The following is a 24178-nucleotide window of genomic DNA, read 5'->3' on the forward strand; positions in this document are numbered from 1 at the left end:
CCTTTATTGCACTTTGCCCCTCCACTACACATTTAAAAAGCAGAATGGTGGACTTGAAATCTTCAGATGTGGTAGACATGACAGAGCCATTTCCATAAATCCTTGAACTGTAAGGATGGCATATTTGAAAGTGAGAAAATTCTGGGCAGCTGTTCTGCCTTTGCAGGAGCAGGGAGGAAGGCGCTACTTCTTGTAGGGCTTTCATCTCCAGGTCTATAAACACAGTTCAGATGGGTAGCTTAGAATATCTCCAAGGTTGCTTTAAATTTCTTCTAAATTATGTTAGGATACACAGTGAGCCTAAGGCACATTCTGTAGCTGGAGCAAAAGCGATTCGCAACAATCTTCCTCCTTGCTGACTGAATTTTATATATACTGCATATTTTGTACAAGATAAAGTAAGAAGATATAGGTCATATCTCTTTCTTTCAGTGGGAGACTGTTCCTTGCACTGCAGTGCTGCCCTGTTAATCCAACCAGAGCTCTTGTCAATGCACCTGAGGGAATTTAAGACCCTGCAATGCCAGCCCCTCTCTAAGGGACTCCTGCCCCTGCCAAAGAGGCAGGGAAGTGAAGCACCCCAGCAAGATTATTCAAACCCCTTCATCCATATGCAAATATTTTACAGCTAAAACTGAGTGCTCAGTTTACTACATATGCAACCAATCCATGGTGAATTACTAAACCAAATACAAAGCTTTTCCTGCCCATTTATTTTCTCCTTCTCTTGTTGTTAGACTCCAGGTTCTCCTGAAAGGCAAGGGACATCTGTCGGAAGAAATTTACCCTGGTCAGAAAAGAGGCTGAGCACATGGCTCTCCCTGCTATGTCTCAAGGCTCTGTGAAAACCTACACAGGTGAAAAAAGATCTGTCAGTGCAGTGTTATGAGAAGTAGAACACGCATTTGCAGCCCAAACAAAAGTAAAACTGAGGATGTGGTGTGGTATGGTATTTTCTTGGACTGACAGTTCCTGGCTAGTCAAGGTCTGAATGCTTTGGATGGACTTCATTTGCCATTTGTATGTACCTACAGTTGATTCACACTGGAAACGATACTGTAACACCATTACTCACCATACAACTCCAGAGGTGCATAATATGTAAAATTTGCACCATGTTAAAAGGCAAGATGGAAATCAGCTCTAAGCATTCATTTTGTGACACAAATTCTAGTTTTTTTGCCAAGCCAAAATGCTGTCTCCTGTCATAAATGCTACACATAAATACTGTATAATGGGAACAAGGTGTCAGCTAGAGGCTTGCAGGTTCTGCTTAGTTCTTAACCCTTTTTTTCTATGTCTTGACATATAGCACCACAGTTGTGCTACTATTAGGCTGACTAAAAAGCTGTTTTCCAAACGGATGCAGTGAGACCTAGATCTATATCAGACAGAGTCATAAGGTCCAGGTAAGGCATGAAACCCAGGAATAGATCATTACTGACCTGGTGACTGCCAGTTTCTTTGCAGAATTGAGCTTCCACATTTGTAATTTCTGTTTATACAGAATGACAGGACAACCTTCAGTGTCTCACTTATGGATAACTATTGCCAAACAACTTCAGAGAACAATAATCATACCTCTGGAAAGATCCTGAAGTGTCTAGCAAGGATTGTGTCCCAAATGGACTGAAACTGGGATTCTTTCTCCCCTATGCATTGGTTTAGTTATTTCAGATACTTGTAATTAAAGAAGCATTGGGATCATTGGTCAGTAATTTGATGTCAACCACAATTTAATTGTAAGTGACTATTTCATTAATTGATAGATATGGAACAGAGTCTGTATAATTAACTGTAAACTCCAACATCCACCTATTGTCTGAAGGCAGAGGATTGTGCCAACTCTCCCAGCATGTGGCTGCACTTTGGAAACTAAAGTCACAGCATGAGAACATAACTGGGCATGAAAACCTGTATTCAGGGATTTCAGTGCAGATGTAGAGGGAAGAAAGCATCTTGCCACAGAGAACAATGAAATGCTTTCACAAAACAATTGAAATAACTTTCCTCAGTGGGTGAAGGATAATGTGTCACGAGTCAGCACATGGCATGGATTCAATTCCTTGCTCTTAGCGACTGTGTATAAATGGGCTGGACCCAGAGTTTTAATTGTTCTTGACAATTATCAATAAAATCTCTTCTTTTTTTGTTAAAGGGTACTTTCTTTTTCTCACTGGCATGTGAGTAAGAATCTTGAAGTCTTTTAAGGTCCTCTGATGCCATTTCCAGAATCACAGGATACTCCCTGCTTCAGAGCTTTCCTACCTTTCTATCCAGCAGGACTACTAGATAGCACTCCTATAAAACTGGTGTGAACACCAGATCCAATGAAAGTAACACTTTCAGTTCCTTCCTTTTGCCTCTAAGTTATGAAAAAGGATCAGAAAGAGTTGTCTCACGTTTAACATATTCACTGAGTGTGATTCTGACCTCTTTATAATTCTTGAGATGGCCCTAATGAGGAGTGACCAGTGTCCCTGCTGAGCTGATTTCACAAAAGCCAACAATGAGCACTTCAACATGAATTAGGTGTTGTTGAGGATGCTGGTGGCCATCCCCCTCTTGACCATCTCTCATGATGGTGGGAGCTAAATCAGAATCTGGTAGAAACCATGGCAAAATTATTTTCTTTTCACCATTCTCCATTCATCTCCTCAGTACTGAGGGGTTGGGAGGATGAGACCAACCAGTTAAAAGTTCCCTCAAAAGGGAGGTGGCCAAGAGGAATGGCAGCAACAACATGACTTGTCAGAAACAGCACCCAGGAGATATATCAGCAGCAGGAGTTTGTAGACATCTCTCCACAAGTCCTGCTCCTTTGCGTTGTGGGTCTTTGGACTGCATTTTGGTTTTGTGGTGAAAGAGGCCCCACAAATGCCCTGGGAAAGATGCTGGTCTTAGGAGTGGACAAACTGATTTCCCAGAAGCGTGACCTGTTCCTTGGCTGTCCAAGAAGGAATGCCTCTGATGAATTATGCTACATCAGAGGGGCTCTGTCATTTGTAACTAACCTAGTATACTTATTTGATTAAGGGCTAGACACATTTCCCCATAATTTCCCCCCTCTTCTATTTGGAGGCTTTATTCCACACTTGAATTTGTTCATCTGCTAGTGCCACTGCTTATCCACATAGAAGCACCAGAAAACAAATCCTACTTAAATCATGAAGAGAAACAAGCAAATTCTCAGGTACTGTAGAACAGAGTGGATCCACTGGATTCAAAAGAATTATGCTGTATGATGTTCTGGCCTGAACTATTTTGGGTGGGATGAGGATGGAGAAAATCCTCACAGGTAACTGAGTCCAGACTCTGTTTCTTCTCTTTCACAGTCTCACCAATTTACCAAGCAGTCAGAATGTATAGGTAGGTGGGGTGTTTTTCTCCTTCTGTTACTTCAGTGACTATTTAGTGGTTATTAGAAATCTTATTTACAGACCAAATTGATGGATATTGGATCCATGTTATAGCTACAGTCTCTCGTGGCTAGTCTCTTTACCCTCATTAGTTTTCCACTAACTGGTGCAAATAAAGAAGTAATATAATTCAAGAAGTACTTGAACTACTGGATTGAATAAAGCAATATCATTACGGTGGTGTGTCCTCTAAGAGCAGAGCCACACCGTGACATCGTGACACCACTAGCTGAAGCCCTGGAAGACATAAAGTTGCATTTGGCTCTGACAATTTATTCCATCAGCCTGGGCATGCTATTGATGTGACTGCGCAGCTTTCAGTTCTCAAACTAGGTCATTCTAGTGACCTACTTTGCAGCATTTTTTGTTTGTGTCCACAGTCATCTTTTTGAAATAGGTACTTTAGCCTTTTCTCCATTTTTACAGCTCTGTTCCTGATTTAATACCATTTTTTCTTGAACACAAGTGATCAGAATCATATATTGTGTTTCAGATGAAGCCTTGAAATTGCCTTACAACTGCCATAAAAATATTTCACCTGCTACATTCTAAGATCACAATGACTTGGGGATCATCATCATTCTACATTTCAGTGATATATCCAGGTACACATCCCTCTTCTCCTTTGCTTCCAGCAGAAATTACTGTTATTCATCCTGAAGGACGGGATTTTGTGGTGCTGTTCACTTTCATTCCATTTCTATTACTTCTGTCCTCGTGCTCATCCAGCTTTCTCTGCATGGTATTCTAGTTCTCCTCTGAATTGACAGTGCCTTCCAACTTTGTGTCATCAACATATTTCAAAAGCCCACTCCTACATTTTAAGCCAAAACCACTCCTTGAGGAATTCCATTAATAGCCTATCTCCAGCCCAATACTTTCTCTCTTGACACAGAGTGCTGTCATCTCTTTAACCAGTTTTTGAGCCATCTTACATTTTCCCTCCTAATCCCCCTTTTCCTTACCTATGCAGACGCTTTCTCACATGGCACCAAACCAATTGTTTTACTGAATTCAGAACACTGTATTTCCTTTGTCTAGGGAGAGCAGTTATCCTGAGGAAAGCTATTAGGTTAGTCTGGCATGACCAGACTATGACCAAACCAGACTAAAAATGGTGGTTTACATTTTTCTGGCTTATCTGTCTTCTTTTCTACAAAATCTGTTCTACAGACTTGCATATGGTTGCAAACTAAATCACCCCATAATCACCAAATGAGCTTCTCCTCTTCTTATTTCATTTTGACAGCTGAGTATGGTGGTCTTTAGGGGAATTTCTAAGGAGTTGATGATTTCTTGTGCTGTTTCCCCAAAATTTCTGAAGTGGAGAGTAACCTGTCCCCTCCAAAGCAAGTTTGATGTGGCACTTTGACTTCTATTTCTAACACCGTAAGACTAATTCCCTACAGGCATACTGTGTCTCTTTCCATTGTCAGTGTCATTGTGCACAAAGGGAAACAAAAGGCACTGTGTATCAGTTTTAGGAAAAATCATGATTAATCTCCACCCTGGCCTAGTGCATGGATGTTCCCGTGCTTCTTTTGTGCTCAATTCCTAGTTATATGGACAATTTTTTTTTTTTTTTAATTTCCTCTAAAAGTTCTAATACAGCTTGGCTTTTGGCGATTTGTACTTTATTTCTGCACTTTGACCTCTTAAGATGCTGCATTCTCTGCTGATTAGACTTCTCCTCATTCTTTTTAGGCTCTCTGTCATTATCTGTGTAATTTTTAAGGTGGATTTTTATTCAGTTCCTTCCTACATGACCTCCTCCTACTTTTACCCTTACTTATGAAACAAGTTCCAGGTATTTTTTGGAATTCTGACTCAATGCAATCTCAATTTTAAGTAGCTTTGCTTTTCAGCCTCTATCAAAAAGTGAATGACTCCTTCCTGAAGCAGTTAATCTTCACATATTTCATGAACCAATCATTATCACTCCCAGCCTTGTTTTTTTTTTTTTTTCCAGCTTCTTTTGATCAATGCAGAGCTTGGAATACCTTTGGTCCAGACAAGCCTCTGTTCTGTGCCTTGCAGAATAGGGGACTCCAGAGACATAGAACAATGCTGCAGGCAGTAAAAACCACAATAATAACCTTGTTAAGACTTTTTGTCCTGAGGTATACATATTTGTATTTAGAGAAAGATCGCATCTTATGCAAGACTGAAAGTAATATATCAAGTTTATATTTAAATCACATTAACAGAATCAAAATATGCCAATGTGACATAGCAATTCATTGTACCAATGAAAGGAAATTAATCCTCCTCTATCAGAGCTCACAGAAAAAAAAGCGTTTCTTCTTAGCCCTACTAAGTTGGCCACGGGAGACAGAAAGTGTGCTTTGAGCAAGCTCCAGGGTAAGAAAGTACAATTTTTATAGAGCTCTGTTTGAGGAAAAAAAGAGTATTCCTAAAGAATACTTAACATTTACTTGTACTTAAGCCCCTGATAGAGGTACCCAAACCCCATTGTCAGTTCTTAGCTTCTACTACAGCTACTTAGCTGAAAAGTGAAAAACTGATTGAAAGAGTTATTTCTTCTGCTGGACTGGCTGCTACTCAGAAGTTGGTACAAAGGTATGGGACAGCACTAAGCATGAAAGTTCCTTAGCACCTAACAAGAGCCTCTATTATGAGAGATAACTACTGATAGCAATATGAATACTTAAATTTAATCTTTGCTGTTTACATCTAGACCTAATCCTAGTTAGAGCAATGGTGAAAATGTGAACAGATCTCCGTCTGAAGAGAAATAGCATGGGCTGGCACACAGAATGCAAAAGCCCTACAAGGTGTGTGTTATTTTAAGAAGAAATGTCTAAGTAGAAATGTCTGAGGTGGAACACTGAGCCTTGCCATAAAGTGCAGCCCTTGACCAGCAGGAGTGAGGTACAGGCAGCCCTTAGCAGCTGATGTCAGGATGGGGCAGAACTGCATTTCTGATATTCGTAAGAATGCATGAGCTACACTCCTTGAGCTGAACAACAGACAGGAAGGAGGAGTACAGTCTTGCTTCCTTCCAGACATGCTTTCAGCTGACCTGTTTGAGTCTTTTCCAAGGACTGCACTCAAGGGAATGGCAGGAGACATCCTGCCTCTCTGAGGCACCACAACTGAAGTGGTTCACATGCACAGTATGAAACACAAGAATCAGGGCAAGGTTGTACGTAAAATGAGATGTCTCACCCTACAAGAATATCCCCTAACTTATACATTTCCTTAAAGCATCGTTTCTTATCACATACCAAGTCTTTGGGAAGCTCATTATGAGTCATTAGAATATGTGTTCCAGACTCTTATCAATAACTGCATTATAGCAACCCATGTCATCATGGCAATGTTATTTCACACAATTTCCCCTAGTTAGGCAAAGCCTTATCTTATCTAAGAAGATACCAAACAGTCTCTACTAAAAACAGATACTACAGGGTAGTGCTTTTTTTCAGGCAATTTTTTAAAACCAAAAACAGCAGTTCAGCTCTTAAACCTCCAACAAACCAGTGTTTCCATACCCCTATGGCTTTTTGTCTCCTGAATGTGGTTTTTTTCCCTTCTCTAAATATGGAAAGAGACCCTGCACAGAAAATACAGTCAATTTACTGTGTCCTATTATATAGACACCAAGTTTTTATCTGCAAAAAAAAATACGCAATATGCAAAAAACTATGTTGCAGCTCTGACACTGGCAGCCACAAAGACTTCAGAGAGGCTCCTGCTCTGACTCACCCTATAGAGAAGTGTGCTCGAGAGCACGCAATGAGTTTTCTCTCCTTTCTTCTCTTCTCTGCCAGAGAAGACAGAAGCCAAAATCAGGATACTACATTTTTTTATGCATATACCCACCACCCACTGAAATTAATAGGAAAAGTTTGAGTGACTCCCTGCTTAGAGAGAAATTAGAAATACTTTTAATTGTGCTTTTAACTGAAGCATGTTAATTCAGATTTATGGCAAGAAAGGGTAAATTCTGCTCTCAGGCAACCTCTTACAAAAATGCAATCCTGCTACTTTGCTTGGATCCTGGAAGAATGATTTGGACTCAGGAAGCTGGTTATGTGGTAAAGGAAAACATAAGGTTCTGCAGTGTTTGAAGCTGCCTGCATGTCTCCAGCCAACCTGCATGTCACACATGTGTTTTCTGGCTGTGGAAGCCAGTGCTGAGCTGCCACGCAGTACCTGTGGCACAGAGCACTGCAGTGACAGGTGCCTCCTATAGAAGAACTGGTGTTACCTCAACCAAATGATGTCTGGGAGCAGGGCAGGGAAGCCTGACCACTATTCATCTACCTGTATTTCTGATTTTATTCCTCTAAGCTTTTGATCACTTCAGAGTCTGGTGGCTCCAAAACAATGCCAGACATAATTCCTTTAGATTTTAGGAAGCATGCCATAAGAAAGCAATGACTGCCAAATATTTTTAATTTGTCAGGGATCATCCTTAATCCACACCGTGAGCATAGTTGTTTTCATTCAGAATTTGACACTGGCTGAACTGGGGCACGTGCTGATATGTCGTATAATGCTAAACCTTAAGCCTTCTCCCAAGTGCCTCTGAAACTTGAAAGGTTTAAGCACTCATTTTTTTCTCACCTAAGGGGTGGAATAAATTATGCATCTCATCTGGCTTTAATTTCGGCTGGTGTTAGTAGAATCTCCAGCACTGTAGTGGGGAATTGGCTGGAAACATCCCTGCCAGAGTCAGGGACACTACCCTCCTGGAGATCAGCTCGCCACAGCACAGACATTCTGTGCAGCTGATGCAAAACACCATTTGAAATATGGAAACTTCCAGCATTTTTGCTCTGTGGCCAAGATAATCCCTCATTTCTGCCACTTCACTGGACCTGCTCCGTGGAACTGATGTGAGAGTTTAGCTCAAGTCCTGGTGCGAGTCAGACAAGGCCAAATTCTCATCTGGGCTGTGCCTCCATAACCCTATAAGGCAGCACAGCTGAACAGGTGTAACTCAGAGAAGAAAAAGAAACTAGCCTTAAGCCAGCACTGCAAATTCAAGGCTTCATTTTATCCTGTGTTTTCTTTTCGTAGTCCCATTTTTCAGTGGCTGCAGTTCTGCTCAGGCTCAGCCACCATGCGCAGAGCTCATTGCGGCATGGGAACTGCAGTTTGGACCTCATGTACTTCTGGCTCTTAAGGCCAACCAAAAATATCCTCAGGGACAACTTTGTAAATGCTCAGTATTCAGCTCAGGTGCCAGAGTCTTACAAAGTGCTCGTTATAAATCTTCTGGAAAATTTGACAGTGTAGTGAAATGTCTGAACTGGAGCAGTTCTTTTCTAGAAGCTGGATTTTCACCATGCCATGCACTGCTCCATTTTCAAATCATTATTTTAGGAGCATGGGTTTTGATCAGAAAGTCGCTAAGTAATTACTGGGGGCTTTTGTTTTGGGTTTGCTTTTTTCTTTAAAAAAAAAAAAAAAAAAAAAAAAAAAAAAAAAAAAAAAAAAAGAGTAACCCCGACCCCATTTAACTGATTATCTTAGAGAGGAAAAGCAGGAAAAGCATCAAGATAGTTTTCTTCATATGACATGTCAAGTGGACAGCATCTTGCAAGCCAAAGACATAAACACTAACTCACCCACATAATTTTATTACTAACTAAAATAAAACCATATGATGTTTCTGTATCAGTGCCTGAAAAAATTAGTTCACTCGATCCTGGCACTATAAAGTGTCCCTAACACTTTTGTTCATACACATATAAAGTCTGATGAAAAATGGTGATTCTTATTTTCAAGAAATAGAGGCATAGCTGGAAAGCAGTTCTCCCAGAAGAGAAGTTACTTCAGCTGTTTGCCATTACTTCCATCAATATTAACTCAGAAAATGTTAAAATTGTACTGTATACAATAAACTAAATTTTATAGGTCTTATTCTATAGAAAGTGAAGTAAATGTAAGGATTCAGATTAAGTTCAATGGATTTTGGAACTGTCTCTGTGCCTCACACCAAATATTACAGATACACCTTCAAACGCTCTTAAACTGTGTATTTCTCACAAAACTTAGAAATGGTGCAACCTAGTTTCAGGAATACCTGTCTAGTCAATGTTGCATCTATCCAGAAGACAAATGTTTCCATCTGTTTAAAAGAAAGACATTGTTTAGTTGTATTTATATACTTTTACAAGAAGAATGGCAGCAGAAATATATGAATTCTGGCTCCAGCATTGTTTTTAAAAACTACTGGTATCCAGCACAGTTATATTTTGACAGAACAAAATCTAAGTTACCTACAAAACCTGATATCTTAACTAGCACATTTGAAAATAAATGCCATCATTTATGTAATATCTTATCATCCAGGGATTCTGAAATATTTTACAAATAAGAATGACATTGAAGTATTCTCCCTTATTACCTCCAGTCGTCATAGTGAAAGTTAGGTACTTAAGACTGTTGAGCAACTTGCCATGTTTGACAAGCAGAGCCAGGAATAGGATCTGTAATGGTATTGCCTTACTGTCTTTTTCTTACATGGTATTTCCTATCTCTTTTCACAGAATCTGTTACAAATCACATCTACTATAGCTAGAAGCAGCTGCTTGTGCACAATACTTTAAAATTACCAGAAAAGTCCACGAGACTGACAACTCTGGAACAAAAGCCTTTATTGTTCCAGCTTAGGAAATGAAATGCAACTGTCAGATTATGTATCTTGTGGGTGAGGCACTGTAGAGCAGCATCACAAACAACTGCAAGGTGATGTGACAAAGCCAGGGTAAGATTTCAAGCTGCATAGCTTGGCACCTGAGGAAGGGGTTGGGCTAAGCTCAGTCTGTAACACATGGGCCCATAGATATGGAAGCTGAGCATCTCTGCTCTGATGTTCAAGTGGCTGCAGATCTATCTGTTTTACGTCCTCACAAAACTAAGGCATGTCTTCAGCTCTGCCTTTGGCAAACCAGGTGCTCCTCCTTCCTCAGCTCTCTGGTGCCCCTCAAACCAACACCAGACTCTCACACACGCACACACACGTGCCCTTTGTTTGCTCATGTTCTCAGGAGCATCAGGAAGTCGAGCTGTACTGAGTCCTTGCACTACAGAAAATTGCCTGTTTTCAAAGCTTCTCTAGGACTTTTAGTCCTCTGAACCGAAGACCTGTCAGGTGAACTCTTTTTTAGACATGACCAGGTGCTGCCCACTGGCTCCTGTGATTAACAGTGCTGTCCCTTAATGGCTGTGTAGTAGAGAGGATGAGAGATGTCCTGTTCTTTCTCACCCCAGAACATGTGGCCATTGCATAAAGTGGCAAATTCATATGTTTGAAGCTCATCAAGTGCCTGTGGGCATTTTTTAGAGAATAATTTTCGTTGAAGTATGTCGATTTGCTTAGTGTTTGCAGTTGGGGAAATGCTGGTGTGATCTTCATTTACTGCTTCACAGTGGCTCTGATGACTTCTGTGTCTGTTTTGCCTACTCATTCTGAGACATCACTGGCCTCCACTTGAAATGAGACACGTGATGTTTAGGTATGCACGACAAAATTGTCAGAGTTTTCAAAATGAAAATAAGATGTCCAAGAATTCAGGAGACTTTATAAGCTGTAAAATAAACCAAATCTGGACATTTTCTGAGCCAGAAAGATACAAGACAGGTTCTATTGACAAGACACGACTATTTAGAATTTCCATTCATAATAAAATGTTCAGTTATATAACCACAACCAGAAGAAAAACACACTATTTTTTCGTTGCAATTATTTTAAATAAAGTGTGTCATTTTTTTCTCAGCCTGATCTTTGGCACCAAGATAGAATTGTACATGAAATGGAACAGTAAAACACAATTAGCCTTTTTATTTAGGAATGGTAGTTTCAAATCCATTCTGCTCTAATAAAAACTTGTGGAGTTCTTGAATTGACAATAAATCATAGATTAAGATGCCTAACAGAAACAAATACTAGCTCTATATTTCTACAAGAAACACTTGATATTGTAGCCTCTCTGCCTGTTCTTTGTTCTCCTCCTTACCCCTTCAGTCCCTCAAAAGATTTGATTTATGCCACCATGGTCAAAATTTCATTACCTTCCATTTAACCCCGTGGAAATAAAACCTGTCTTGAGAATTCTGTAATATGTGAAAAGTCAAAGTTTGCTTTTTAATCTTTTACTTTAGGGTATTGAACAGAAAGTCCTTTTCTTTTCTATCAGAAGCAGCTACCTTGAATTTTTTTATTTCTTTTAATTTTTTTTTTTTCAGCAACAAGGAATGGAAGATTAAAGAAATGGGATATGGTTTATAAAACTTTTTTCCACGGGTGTGCCCTGTATGACAGACTGTGTCCCTGAAACACCTTGGCTCAAATGTAGTAGCTGTGGGTGTGGTGATTATTTCCTGGCACAAGGAGGGATTTCAGGAAAGCACTGACTCTGCCTTCTCCACCCAGGCAGGTTCCTGAACTCTACTTACAAGTGACAAGAGCCCTCATGTGCATAAATCCTACAGAATCCTTTAGGCAAAACCACTCACAGTGTTTGCATTGTGGGACTGTTCTCTTGAAAGTATAAATGTATGCACAGCGTGCCTGAGGGTACCCAGTTTTGAATTATAGAGTGCCTTGTGAGCAGTCGTGGCATTTGGTTTGAAGACAGTCCCCCTGCCTCCCTCCCCACTTCCCACTTCTTATTTTAAATTCAGCTTTTCAAAAGCTTGTTACCAAAAATATTCTGAGAGATCTGTGGTGGTGCTGACTAGCAAGAGCTTTGCAAGAGAGAATGAAAGATCACTTTATAGACTTCAGCTCCTTCCTGGAACAGCTACTTTTTTCCTTTCACTTTTTTCCCTCTCTTTTGGCAGATATACTAAAAAAAAAAAAAAAAAAAAAAAAAAAAAAAAAAAGAGTGTATGGATTTATTGCTCTTATTGCTCTATGGGGCTATTAGATGGGTAGCCACAGAGATCAAAGTGCTCTCTCTGCTGAACAGGTGTGGCATGGAAAGTGCCAATTCTCTCCTTTCTAAGCCCTGCAGCAAGGGAATATAATTTTTGGACAAGACTTTACACAACCAAACCTGGACAGAGCCTGAATTAAAAAAAGTTTCACTGAATAGGAGGAATGGACACAGGAGCTGTCTATCCAGATCAGGCTTAGATAGGTGTCTGACAGAGTATTTAAGTAACACTAAGCTAATTCCTGCCCCATTCCTTTCAACACATCTAGCTTCCCCAGAATATTTACAAGGCAACTTTGATGGTAGTAAGTAGATCATTAGAGAAACTATTTACAAGAGCAAAAGAGACTATTTACAAGTGTAGTGACAGGACAAGGAGGAATGTCTCCAAACTGAAAGAGAGTATGTTTAAGTCAGATGTTGGAAAAAAAAATCTCTACTGTGAGGGTGAGGCACTGGAACAGGCTTCCCGGGAAAGCTGTGGATGCCTCATCTTTGGAAATGTTCAAGGCCAGGTTGGATGGTGCTCTGAGCAATCTGGTCCAGTGGAAGGTGTCCTATCCATGGCAAGGGAGTTAGAACCAGATGATCTTCAAGCTCCCTTCAAACCCAAAGCATTCTTCTGATTTTATGATTCTTCATGATTGGGCTACTAATCTATATTTAGACCAGGAGATCTATTTGCCTCATACATGGACATCTTGTTTTCTTTTACTAGAAAAGAACAACAAAACACTAACTGTGGCCAGAGCCAAAAAGCAAAACACTGTATCTGTTCAACAAATGATCCCTGCCTCTTCCTTGTAGAAGAAGGCTAAAGTATTCTGATTAATCCCGTCAAGGGGACTGTGGTGTCAAAGAGGAGCCAAGGAGCAACAGGAGCAAGACTGGAAAATGACAGGCTATATTTTAGGCATAAACCAGTGCAAAACTGCCCAGGAGATGAAGTTTTTGAGGTCTACCAGTACCAGGTGACACATGGTTTAACCTGCAGCAGTGGAGCTGTTGCTAAGAGCTTTGATGTCTTAGGAGGATCTTGTGAAACATCTTCACCAAGCAGAACAGGGCTTAGGTCAGTGCAGGAGATTCATCAAGGGACAAAGCAGTCAGCCAGCAAGTCTGATCTTTGGAAGCTTTGAAGTTTAAATGGGACTGAGTAGAGCCCTGTCTTTGTTTAAGCAAGTCCAGGAAGAGGAACATCCTGGAAAGATCAGGCCAGAGGCAGTTGGGTTTAAGAAAAGGAGGTTAGGGGAAACAAAGATAAGAATGAGGTGCTGAAATGGGCTGTGGCCTCCAAAGTATCCTATCTTTAAATAATCTTGGCTGGAACCCAGGATTCCTGGTCATTCCTCTGCTTGTCAGCAAATATCTGTGAAACCAACATGAAAAATCTCTTTGAATCTCCTTGGGTACAGACCTGCAGCACCATCCCTGCCATACATCTCACACTAACTCGCATCTCCATCACAGTGATTCTATTCACCACTACCATTTCTACATAAGCTTACAATTTCCACAGCTTACCATTATGCATGGGGAAATCTGTACAACACACCATCATCTAAATGCACATTACTGACTTTTGAAATAAAGTATTCAGATGCAAGGAAATTTCTGTGCAGACTACACACCGTAACTCACATGAATGGATTATGATTTGGTTTTTAATTGCACTGAATTCAATGATCTTGGAGGTCTTCTTCAAAACTTAATGATTCTTTGATTCTTTGATATAAGCCCCCTGTCTTATTCAGAAATTAAAGTTTCCATTTCTGCACAGTGAAAATTTATTTGGGGGTATTTGTTACCCTGTGCAAAGAATGAGAGAGAAATCTAGTGAGGGAAAAAAATTCTCCATGTGAGTGTCTCTTATAAGACAACCTCTTAGCTGATGTACATGTGTGATGTTTGACAAAGACCATTCTGAAATAATTTAATGTGCTGTATCATAAAGTCTTTTCAGAATATAGAACATGGACCAGGAAGGCAGGTTTTCTGAAACAGTGCATCAGAGAGAGCTGATTATACAAAACCCCAGCTCTGAGCTCCTTCATTAAAAGGGATTGGGAATTCATGTCAAGCAATTCTTTTCCCCATCCTCATCCTGGTCTCCCAAGTATTTTAGAAAATGTGTATATTTTTGTCAGGCATTTTAGCATAGCTGGAAAGATAACTTGGGTTTTTTTTCCCCATCACTTCTGGATATTTTGTTTTGTGGTATGGAGTGTAAACAGAATGCACCCAACCTAGCATCTAAGCACATACTTAACTCCAGGCTTCAGTGGAGTTTCTCATGTTCAGTTAACGATACATTATGTAGGCTTGCCCTCCTGACAAAGAAGCCCAATGGAGAAGGGTTGAGAATTCCACTGAAAGCCAGTGGGAGTTGGCTGTCTGACTCCCCAAACTCTATTAAAAAGCCCTGCAATTCTGGGCTGAGGCCCAAGAGAGAATTTCCAATTCCATGCCAGTATGCTATGATTCAGTGCTCAGATCTGATGTTATTAAGTGAATGAGGCAGCCATGACAATTATTTGCCATGACTTACAAAAAGACAAGAAAATCCCCTGGTGTGCAAGCACTTGGAGTATTCACTTGGTTGTAAACCAGCTGTTCATTAACAACATATCTGTGTTGGTTGGATGGTGGCTCCATTTACACCCACACTGCACACCCAGGGTTTTACCATCACTTGTTCTCTTTTCTTTGCACAGCATTGTCTCCACAAGGAATGCATGTAATTTAGAACATGGAGAATGTTACTAATTAAAGAAATGGAAGGTAGGAATATCAAGGGAAGACATAGGAAACTAGATTGGGCCACTCTCCCATGTCTCAGTTTCTTGATTTGAGAAAAGGGGAGTGATGATACCAATCGCCTCTGTGAAAAAAAACTGCAAAATATATCTAGGTTCATATGACAGCCGCATGTAAGTAGAAATTAACCTTTGGGCATGCACGGCTTGGGTCAATCTGAATCTGTTTTCAAAAGGACTTCGGAAAGTACCTGTCTGTACCATGTCATTTACAGACTGTCATCTGCTGCATACCAGCCTTTAGTCAGAAAAGATCTGGCCATTATACCGATTCCAAAGAAACGGCAAGATTTGGGAGAAATGGTGGGAAAAGTGTATTTTTTGTTAAGTTTTGGTTTTGCTTGATTCATGCTCAAACTTTCCTAAAATAGTCACTCTTGGAAAGAGAACAACTCTGGAAAAAGTTCAGCCAAGAAGGCTAAAGTTTATGAAAATAATAAATAACTGAAACTGGGCCTTCAGAATGGAAATGTTTAGATGAACTTAATATTAGTGCTTTTACATATTGGTGCTTCACTGGCTTTTTGAGTCAGAAATGCAGAGTGCAGGAAATGAGTGGGAGAAAATCACTAGGTTGATTTTGCACTTTTTTTTTTTCCTACTGGTGTATTTTAATGAAAACAGGAAGAAAATAGAATATGACATGTACATTATGTGATACTGGTGCAGTTCACTTAGACCAGTGACACATCCTTCAGCTACCAGTGAATCATTCTTGATGAGTAAAGTGAATTGCAACTGAAAATGGAAAAGTTTTGTAAAATTTATAGCAAGTGTTCACATCATGCTTTAGTACAGTAATACATGGTAACCTCACAATCAAGTACCTTCTGCTGTTGTGCAAAGAGGGAGACAAAAAAAAAAGAATAAAATAATGTATTTAAATTTTTCAAGGTTTATAGAATGATGCTGTATCGACAACATAGGCATCAGTAAAATTTGAAGAGTTGGGAATAACAGATAAAATTTTTGAGACATCATTTGATATGTTGCAGGTACATCTTAAAACATGTTTTTGCTTACTTGTGATGAATGCTGCTTGGAAATATATGTTTGTACAGCTTTGGTGGTTACTGCCTTTTCATGGAAATGCTCAGGCACTCAGTTAAACACTTAACTCCTAAAATGAACCAACACAGAACTTCCAAAATGGCCTTCCAAAAGCATTTGAAGCAGATGTATTACTGTGCAGAAAAATCATGTGAGATTCTTCCTCCTATGAATTTTCTGCTGACAAATATGTCCACAAACATTAATTGGAGAGCAAATAGAAAATTAATACTATTTATCCTATTTTCCTGAGTTTTAGTGATGCCCAAGCCTGTTGTTTGGAGCCTTTGCCTTCTCTCTGGCAATGTTGTTTGATGTTCCAAAGCTCAACATGAATAATCTCCCCAACAGGAAACACTTTGGGGTTAATAATAGGTAAAAATGGCTGACCACTGAGTTCCCCTGTGTCTATATTAGCATCTTAAACTGAATAAAGTTTGGTCAAAACCTGAAGGATTGCACTTATTTTTTCCTTTGTAGCCAGTGGCCAACCTCTCTCTGGCTCCTGGCATCTGGATGGCGGGGAGGAGAAGTCTGCATGACACTCCACATAAGCTCAGGACAGAGCAGAACATAAAATGAAATCTCTTTCACTAATAAACACTGCCTGGCCTCCAGAGACACAACAGATGTATGGAATAAGGTTTTGACTGTCACCAAGCTTTTGGGCTCAGGCCACACCGCTACAAATGTAGCTCACATCGCTCTTTCAGATTTGAAAACAATTACCACCCGTCTCTACAGAAACCACGTATTTCTCAAGAGTCACCTCTTTGGTTTCCATAGTGATCATCTTCATGGAAATCAACACTTTTTGTGAATCAATCTTGTCACTTCTCCCAGTGAGTGGAACTCATGGAACTCATCTGGGCTTCTTTCAGTGATCACCAAGCTGCATCCTGATCTTCCTTCTGCTTTTTTAGCATGAACTTCAGCAAAAACCAATTTGACATGCAAAATGTGCGGCCAAAATCTGCTCTTACCATTAGCATTGTCAGAGGTATAAACCAAGAATTACCTGCCAGACACATCTGAAGGCCTTTGAACCTGGGGCCAAAATGGCAGAGTCAGAGGTCTGGCAGAATGCATGCACCCATCTGTAAGCAGGGAGTGGACTGAAAGCCCTGGCAGCAATCAGGAGTGTTCCCAGACTCCAAGAGCCATAAATGATGGATGAGTTAACTGGCATGAGGGTCCAATTAATATGCCCCATTATTGGACAGATTTTTCTAGCACCACTCTCAGGGCTCTGGATTTTCTGAACAGACTTCTGGCAAAAAATTTCAACATTTAAGATACATTTCATCTGAAACAGGGATAATTGTTTCTATCAATTATTAAATTAGTTTCTATTGGTTACTTAGCTGACAGTGCAGTTCCTAACTTGAGATGAATGTATGAAGCACTCAGATAGTTCTTCCTTCCTCAACAAGGAGGAGATGAAATCAAAGAAAGCAGCTGTTAAAGCATGGAAAGTGGCATGGTGCTGGGAAGCGAATAAACCTTCAAGAAAGCAAAAAGGAAAAGAAAAAGAATTAAGAGAAATCAGAAAGTACAATTAGGAAATTTCAATGTAGTAAACTTTGTTAGTGAGGCCAGGAGAGGGGAAAATTTGAATCCAGGTCCAGTACTGGCATACATTCACCTAATGCTTCTGTTGCAGAACATCACATAAGAAAACTGCTATTTGTTTTTTAAAACTTCTTAAGTGATGTGCGTGCACATTCCTATGACTTTTATTTGGAGTTGAATGTTTGAATTTCCCCCAGTGGAACTGAAAATCCTGTTCAAAGCACTGTGCTATCCAGGCAGGCCAAGCAGCTCATGTGCTAATGTAATGCTGCATAGATACAGTCAGTAAAAAGGAGGAGAAGCAGAAACATTAATTTGGGGTGGGAGGATGGGTTGTCCTTCTGAATTACTAAAAATTCTTCTTTCACCTCAAATACTATACTAGCTAGTCCAAACTTAAGATTCTGATTTAGGCAATCAGAAGTTAAATGTTGAGATATATACACACAGACACAGAACTAACATATATATATATTTTCCCATTTACCATTTCTTCCATTTTGGGTAGACAAAGATGTCAATGAAAAATCACTTCTAGTCTACTTTTAAATCACAGAAAGCTCCTGGACAGAGTAAAAATACACTATATTTCTCTATAATGTTTTGAAAAGTTATGTTGCAAGCTTTCTCCCCACGGTTGCACACTGTTCAGGGCGCAGAAAGTTTTGTTACAAAAGTTTCATTCCTGTTGCAAGACTGCCCACATGAATGTGTCACCTAGTGATTCCGACTTCTGTCCAGATTAATATCATTCGTCTGTGAAAGTCCTTTGCTGATGCACTATGCATACAGGTCGCAAGTCACTGAATTTACACGCAGGTATATGCCTGAATTGACCATTTGTGGTTGTGCGCAGACTGGCCCAGGAGAAGGAAGTAGCTACTGACTCTTACAAATGAATAGCAATATGCTCTTTTCCCTACTGCCTTTAGATTTTTCTTCCAAGAGATACAGCTCAGCAGGGACCGATTGCTTTCCTATTAGCTTTCTACATTTAGAAAACATAAATTAATACAGACCACATTAACACACAGTTCTACTAGATCCATTACAAAGCCTGGAATTCTCTCCAAGACAAGCATCAATGCTTTATTTCAGAGTACTGGAAATCGTGACTGGCCCATTTTGACTTTTGGCTAGTGGGATGTGGTATTGGAGATGACCTTTTGCTTGACAGGGTCAGATGTTTAGACTGACTTGTGCTGGTGTTGCCTCTGTTTGCAGCAAGACCCAACACTGCTTCTGCAGAACATGCTTTCCTGTTTTACACTTCCATGGTCCTCAAAAACTGCTGTTCCTGCTGCCAAGAGGTGAGCCCATGCAAAAGGGGATCTCAAATAATGAAAGTGCAAAAAGTAGCTTTCAGAGAAGTGGCAATAAAATCAATAACAAAAGGCTCAACCCAAACACGCAAACATTTGATCTTCAACCATGCCTGATTTCCAGCTTCATGAAGTCCCATACATTCTGCCAACACTGTTTAGTGCTCAAGGTCTCTGGAAAAAACTACAACATTTTAGGTTTTTTTCTCTAGGGACATATTTTGTTTGCTATAGTATAGTTTGTTATATGTAGTTTGCGATAGTATGCTTCAAAGTCCAAAATAAATTCCCAAAATCACAGAGTCTGTAGTCAGAGGCAGAGGTCTTAGTTAATCCTTAGACTCCAAGAAGTGCTGTAAGACTGAGTAGACAAGTCTTCAGGTTCACTGTGTGACAAGGTCTCTAAGGATAGTTCTGTATTCATGAATGTCACAAGCAGAGACATCATGGAAAAGAGACTGAGTGTGCATGAATTCTGAATACTTATATGGATTGTGATAATGATAAGAATATGAGAAGCCCTTTTATTAATGCATGGCTTAAACAGAATGAGTGCTTGTGAGTGTAAGGTCCATGTTTACCCCAAAAGAGCGACTCATCACAGATACACCAAGTGGAACGCTGACCTTGTTCTGGTTTGGGGGGGTTATTGGGATTTTTTGTTGTTGTTGGTTGGTTGGTTGGTTTGGTTTGTTTTTTCATTTGTCTAATCATAACCTAATTAAATCAATTTGAGAAAGTTACTAAAAGTTTCTCCAACAAGTTCTCAGGCTCTTGAGAGTATGTTTCATAATGAATTCCAGGGTATTTCGTATCTTACATCAAGTAAGCACGGACTTTTTGAATCCATTAACTATTTGTGTATTTCAAGCCATTTCTGAGTTTGCACCCTGGGATTGCAGAGACCTGGCTCAAGGCTTTTCTGAAACTAAGCAAAACTGAGCTGTTCAAGACCTCAGGACTCATGTAGGACCAGGCCACTCCTTCCATTGGAAAATAAGAAAAGTAAGGCTCAGACAGGGAGTTGTGGGAGACAGTTGTGTGGGAATGGGCTTGCCTTTCTTCCTGTCACCAGGGGGGAGACTAGAGTTACTCAGCACCACCCAAACCCAGTCTGTCCCACATCTATAAGCCTCACTGTCCAAAGCCCTGGCATGAACAAACCACTGGAAACAGATGTTTTACTGCCTTGGCAGGGCACTGTGCTAGACAGCTGCTGCATCTGTTGATTCCTGAGGCTGGTATTGGGAATATTTGATTTTTTTTTTTTTTGGTCAATTTTACTTCCCAATACTTCATTTTCACATACAGAGACAAGACATCCAGTATATTGGAAGGTAAGTCTCTTTCTGTTTGCTTTCTCAGTGCTTCTGAAGGTAAAATGTACAAACAAGGCATCCAGTTGCAGACTATCACTTACCAAGGATCCTCTGCACCGGGACCAAATACAAAAAAAAGGGCCTATAGTGAAAGCTCACAGTCAAAAATTTGGGGTTCCATGCAAAAACCAAAGTATAATTTTCAACAGAGCAAATAGTTTCCACTTGTTCAGCCTCTGCTGTACTTACAGCCATTAGGGACCTGGTATCATTTCTCAGACATGTACGAGTGGATAGACCCAGTGCCCTAAGGGAATTCCAGTTAATGACTCCAAGGTCATTACCTTGTGTTCTTCCGACGTAAGCCCTCTAGCGAGTTTAGTTGGCTATATTACCCCTCTCTTCCCCTGCTAAAAACAATCTTGCTGGCAGTGCTGCTTTTCCTCAGTAAAAGTAGCCACATTTCAGTGACGGGTGACGTGAGTTCTGCAAAAACAGAGCCAAATTCCATGGCAACACAAGAGCATGTATTTATGACAGCAATGGATTTGTGCCTGGTCGCACTGTGGCTGTAGGAGGCTGACAGATGATAAAATTGTCTGGGGTGAAAAGCAATATTGAGTTTTGCTGATGCAGCTATGGTAGGCAAGTCCTATCACAAATCTGTTTGAGGCTCTCATGCTAAGTCTTTCAAAATAGCAGGTATTTACACAAACGTATTTCAGAATTCATCTATAATGCCCTTCGTCATTCATTCAGTCCATTCTCCCCTCCAAAAACCTGATACTTCATTATTTTTAAAGCACTCCTTGCTTTATTAAAAGATATCGAAAACTGATCATCAATGGTATACTACAAAAAACTAGTATTTTGTTTAGAGATGAAAGGGCCATACCTGCAGCATTATCAGCCCTGGCATGGAGCTAGAGTGCTATAAAATAATAGGTCCTCAACAGCGTGTGTGTGTATGAAATTACTCAAGTGGAAAAGAAGGAATTTTTGACACGTAAACAACTATTTGTCTCCTGCAGTCTTGAGCATAGACCCATTATCTTATCGTTCATTAGCAGCCTATTGAATTCACATAATCAGTAATAGTTTCTGGAAGCTGTTTGGCAAGCAGAGATGGAAATTACTAACTCACAGCTGGGTAAGGAAAAATGGCAAATACACACGTTGTGCTTGCTCTCTTCCCCCCCTCTTCCTTGGACACTGTAGATTTATTGCCTCACGGTATTCACAGATGATGTTTTCATAGTCACTAATGAGGTCCCAGCAGTTTTTTAACAATAACAGGACATTACTACTCCTAAGATATATTATGTGTTTTCCCCATTTTTCTCCATTTTGGTTGAATACTCAGAAGTGTGCTAGCTTAAAAATCTCCTGGTTTATTATTATTATGATTGATAGTCCGGTCATGTGACACAAACAACTGCTGAGGTGTAACTTTTCAATTGCTAATTTGTATAAAAATGTAAAATATAATATTTTAGCATGCTGGTCATGGCTTTGTACATAAAAATGGCAAAATGCTTTTTGGTGTTTTTTTGTTTCTACAAGAGGAAAAGCAACACAGCAAAGATCAATTTCCAAGAGTATTGTGCATTCATTTTTCCTCCCTGCAAGAATCTGGCTTCAGCCTACCACAGTTGACAGAGATACACAAGGTAAGATGAAACTATTTACTGAAAATAGCTAAAATTATTTTGTTTTGAGACCGATGGTCCTTCTATGCTTGTTCTGCAAAACCAATTCTTTCTTATACTGATTCAGAAAAGCACATAAATATTTGTTTATTTTATACACATGTTTTAGTTGTACTAACCTTCAGATAAGCCTGAGGGTTTTCATTTTCATGAATTTGAACTTCAATGCAGAACTCTTCTACAATAAAAAGTAGGTTTCATTTAGACTAGCTGGTAGCATGCTGCTTTCTGATTTTAAATATAGAAGTTGTTGTAATTTAAAATCATAATACTTAGAGGCTGTTAAAGACGAAGTCACGTTTAATGTACATGTATTGAATGAGCTATAATGTGTAAACCGAAGCAAAGGTGAGTTTAGGAGATCAGCCTCTCATCCACCTATTTCTCTGAAGTATAATTTTTGCTGTCTTCTTTGCCTGTGATTTGAAATCTTTGCCCTAAATTGTGAACCTAAAGAGCCTTCTGCTAGGCAGACACTTGCAGCAAGTGCCATTCATAATACCAAAACTGTCCAAGGTCCCAACTGCTCCAATATCTACATGCCTAGGGACTTCATCGATGTGGGACTATACGCACACACCTAAAGTTAACCTTGGGTGTAGCCTTTTACAGGTTTGGGACCGAAGAAGCTGTTTGGTGGGAATGAGTAAAGCTGTGGTCAGGAAAATTCCTGGAGTTGCTATTTTCACAATTAGCTCATGTATAGTTAGCTTCATAACACCTCCCAAGCCCCTTAGGTCTGCGTACAGACCTAAGGGGCTCTTCAGAGAGACCTAAAACAGAGGATGAAGTCCACAGCCACTGAAATCAACAGGACCTTTGCCAAACTTTTTTATTTAATTTTTTTTTCTTTTTAGGTTAGTAATTCTCCTTAGTCTATCTTCCTCTCACCTTTTCTCTTCCCTGTGCAGATGATTTGGCAGGCAAGGCAGTAGGCCGAATGGATGAAAGAGGTTGTGGAATGGAGAGTAAATTCCTACAACCTGGGAAGCAAAGCAAAGATTTTATTGGTCAGATTTCTGTCCCTTTTGGTGCAAACTAGATTTTGCCAGGAATTTTAGTTATTTCAAAATACTCTGTTATATAATTTTGTTCCTGAGAGATACAGGGATGAGTGGCTGAAGCTCTGGTTTTGCAAACATTGATCCTGAGTCTGTGAGGAGATCTTCATGGCCAGGCATTTTGTTCTCTTGCGGTTGGATTAGATGACAGTTAGTTGGATTTTGATGCTATAATTTGTAAGCAATGATTCTTTAGTCCCATGCTCTTTATCAGCCAGTTTGCCAGACTCAGTCAACAAATGGTTCCAATTTTACCCCACCTCAAATTCTTATGACGTAAATTTTAATGGAAAACTGTCACTTTGAAAACCCAAAAACTCTGTCAAGGAGCTTAACATTTCATTAAGAGATATATTTGCAGCCATTATCAGCAACTTGCTCCTGGCAACACCCCAGGGCGCTTTCCTAGATACAGTGGAAGTCTGCCCTTTGTAGCTGTTAAAGCTGTAATATTTTCCTTGAAAGTTACTCATAAGAGTCTTATCCCCAAGCCCCTAGTATCTCCCCCTCTCTTTGAACTGCTTAGACCACTTCCAGTCACTGAAAAAGAGCCAGTTCTTTAGAGCAAATAACTGAAAAGAGTAGAGATGAGGGAGGAAAATCATAGAAACCTAAGGGAAAATAATTTTCTTTTTATTTGGAATCAAAATGTCTCTATCAAAGTTCTGTTTCCCTTAGACATTACATTCTCACAGCTCTTAATTATCTCACCTGCCTGACAGTGTTCAAACACACATGGGTTTCCATTCCCATTTTGGAATAATTTTTCTTTTCCATGAGGTATCACTACAAAGGGGAAGAGAAGCATTTTTAGCATTTGGTAATGCTCAAAATTCAGAAAATACCAAGTTGTTTCATAAGTGGCAGAACTAGTGAAGCCTTGTCTTCTACAGAATTGTCTTCGTTCTTCTGCCTATTACCCAAAAAATGCACTCAACTTCTCTATCAGAGATAAACAGCGTTTACTGTGGCTAGTTCATGTTAATGCATGGGCT

General features: G+C 39.8%; 1 protein-coding gene across 1 annotated transcript in view; it reads right to left on the reverse strand.

The window, feature by feature from the left end:
* Positions 1 to 10350: 10350 nt before the first annotated feature.
* Positions 10351 to 24178, reverse strand: part of MYLK4 (myosin light chain kinase family member 4) — a 164103-nt gene continuing 150275 nt past the window's right edge. The window contains exon 8 of the mRNA XM_066325509.1: positions 10351 to 10361. The gene's annotated coding sequence lies outside the window, so the exon portion shown is untranslated. The remainder of the gene's footprint in view (positions 10362 to 24178) is intronic.

This window comes from Sylvia atricapilla, chromosome 1, assembly GCF_009819655.1.
Source record: "Sylvia atricapilla isolate bSylAtr1 chromosome 1, bSylAtr1.pri, whole genome shotgun sequence".
NCBI classification, from domain to species: domain Eukaryota; kingdom Metazoa; phylum Chordata; class Aves; order Passeriformes; family Sylviidae; genus Sylvia; species Sylvia atricapilla.